This window comes from Meleagris gallopavo, chromosome 14, assembly GCF_000146605.3.
Source record: "Meleagris gallopavo isolate NT-WF06-2002-E0010 breed Aviagen turkey brand Nicholas breeding stock chromosome 14, Turkey_5.1, whole genome shotgun sequence".
Classification (NCBI taxonomy): Eukaryota; Metazoa; Chordata; class Aves; order Galliformes; family Phasianidae; genus Meleagris; species Meleagris gallopavo.
Window position 1 is genome coordinate 1,977,417 of NC_015024.2, and position 2,229 is coordinate 1,979,645.

General features: G+C 46.0%; 1 protein-coding gene across 31 annotated transcripts in view; it reads left to right on the top strand.

Annotated features, from left to right (window-relative positions):
• LOC104913113 (E3 ubiquitin-protein ligase RNF123-like) overlaps nt 1-2,229 on the top strand; it is a 15,618-nt gene that overhangs the window by 3,637 nt on the left and 9,752 nt on the right. For 19 of the 31 annotated variants that reach the window (XR_004161256.1, XR_004161257.1, XR_004161254.1 and 16 more), the window contains exon 4: nt 802-881. The exons of 3 other annotated variants lie outside the window; for them this stretch is intronic. The gene's annotated coding sequence lies outside the window, so the exon portion shown is untranslated. Of the gene's footprint in view, nt 1-801; nt 889-1,637; nt 1,735-2,229 lie in introns of all 31 variants that reach the window. 9 more of the 31 variants (XR_004161247.1, XR_002119473.2, XR_002119482.2 and 6 more) reach the window with 2 other exon arrangements.

The window sequence follows — 2,229 nt, forward strand, 5'->3', positions numbered from 1 at the left end:
AAAAAAAAAAAAAAAGCAGATAGGAAGTAAAGGATTGTTAGCAAAGGGATTCTGGAAAGGGAAAATCATTATGCCACAGAATGAATTTGTGGGCAACCCTCATCTTGATTAGCATGCTGTGGTCGCACCAGCTCCAAAAGGCTATCTTGGAGCTGTGGAGATTTAGAGGAAGAGTAAGAGCAACAGCTACGAGTCTGGAAGGTCTCCTGTGCAAGAAATAAGTGAGCCAACCTTGAGACGAGAGAACTGAGGGGGTCTATGTGGAAGGTCTCTGCAGTGGTAGCCTGGAGGGTGTTGGCGAGGCATTTTATTTTATTACAGGAGGTGTGAAGACAAAATGTTTTTGGCTTTTCTCATGGAGGTGATGCTGGGTGAGCTTGACCTCTGTCTGAGCTGCTACAGCTGCTGATATGGTCTTCTTTCTGGTTTTGTATTATGAAGTACTTGGGAAAAGAACTAAATCCTGTCCTGCGCTATGTTTGTATGATGCCAGCCTCAGCAATGTCCCAGTCTTTACTTATTGCCAGTACAGGCTAGCAAAATACTCCGTAGCTGGCTGAAGACTGAAGGATCCTCTGTTAACTGCTTCATTTGTTCGCACTGTATTTGGTTCTTGTTTCATTCATCGCACCAGCATGCTGGTCAGCAAATTCCTTGGATCCATGACAAGAAACTCAGATCGACAGAACTTCCTGGTTCATGTGTCAGCACGATTCTATGCTGACACGTGTCTGGACTGAAATGCTTTAAAACTTGAAGGCAGAGCTTTCTGAAGTGCTCCTGTGTGTGTTTATTCCTTAGAAAGCTCCTGACATTCCAGAACCTGCAGGAGCACCTCGACCGGTTGCTAGCAGAGGAGAATGGCTCTGAAGACAGCCAAGGTAGGAGGTACAAGATTTCAGCAATCTGTGTTTGTGCTGCCTAACTGGGGGGAACAAGTTATGTCATGCAACACAGTTCTGTGAGTTAGCAGTTTTCTGCCATCTTCTGCTCTAATTTATTGTCTCTTGTCAATGGAGGAGGCAAGTTTCCAGGTGGAAATGCCTGAAGAAGTAGCTTTGGAGCAGTAGTTGGATATATTTCAGTGATGGCGACGTGCAGAGCCTTTGCCATGACCAGCTGTGAGGAGTGCTGTCCTCACTGAGAATCGCAGAGGCCTGTGGATGGGTCTCCGCTCTGGATGTTTGGTTAGGGCCTCAGTCTGTTGCCTCTCTAGCATCCGTTTCCCAGAATGAGACAGGCTGTGGCAGGATGCATCCTGCCTCTTCTCTTACAAAGCATTTTTCTTGCAGACCACAGTCAGAGCTTGCTTTCAGTTATGTGATATGTTGGCCAAACGTTTGGCTCAGAGTTTGACCTTTGAACTTTGCAGAGGTAAAATTTTCAAATGACATGAAGGCTTCATTTATGATCTGACTGCTGCATGACTTAGGCCTAGGGTGTTGCTGTGCAAGCTTCCTTTTAAATCTCATGGAATCAAGAACTTTCCTGAAGTTCTTGTGGTCTGACGTGTGTAACACTGTTTGAGTGTTCCCCCACTGCAGCAGAATTCAGTTGCCATTGTAGTCTGTCTGGCGACGCTTCAGAGCTACCTTTAAATCTCTTCCTAGCAGGTTATTTGCAACTCTTTGTTTCAGATCTGTTAACAGAGGGCCGTCTTGGCCTTCTACAGTGGTACTGGACCACACGAGTGGCTTTGAGGGGCTCCTGCTGGTTGACGATGACTTACTTGGAGTGAGTGTGATGCTGGCTGCTGCAGGAAATGGGCTCGTGAGACTAAAAGCACTCGGTCTGTTCGTCATGCAGGTCCATTTCACTGGCTTTGTAGTATGTTAAATGGAATCTGCTCAAAAAGTTGAGGAGTCCTGGAAGAAATGATATCTCCTGGGAAAAGGTCTAGCAGTACTCCCAAGTCTTAGCAAGCTCTGAGTGGAGCTGCAAGGGTGGGAAGGTGTTATGCTGGCCCAGCAGCTCACTGAAGAGCTTGGCTAAGCAAGAGGAGGGGATGGTAACCAACTTTCCTGTCCCTCCCTCCAGTGGCTGCCTCTTCCTTCCTTTCTTGTTATGTTGTTTAACAGTGAAGACAAGCTGAGGCCAGGCTCTGCTGCTGTACTTTTTCCTTTCTTCTTTGTCTGTATTAGTTTCCTAGTTTTTTCCTAGGAATGTTCAAATTCTGCTGCTGTACTTTTTCCTTTCTTGTTTGTCTGTATTAGTTTCCTAGTTTTTTCC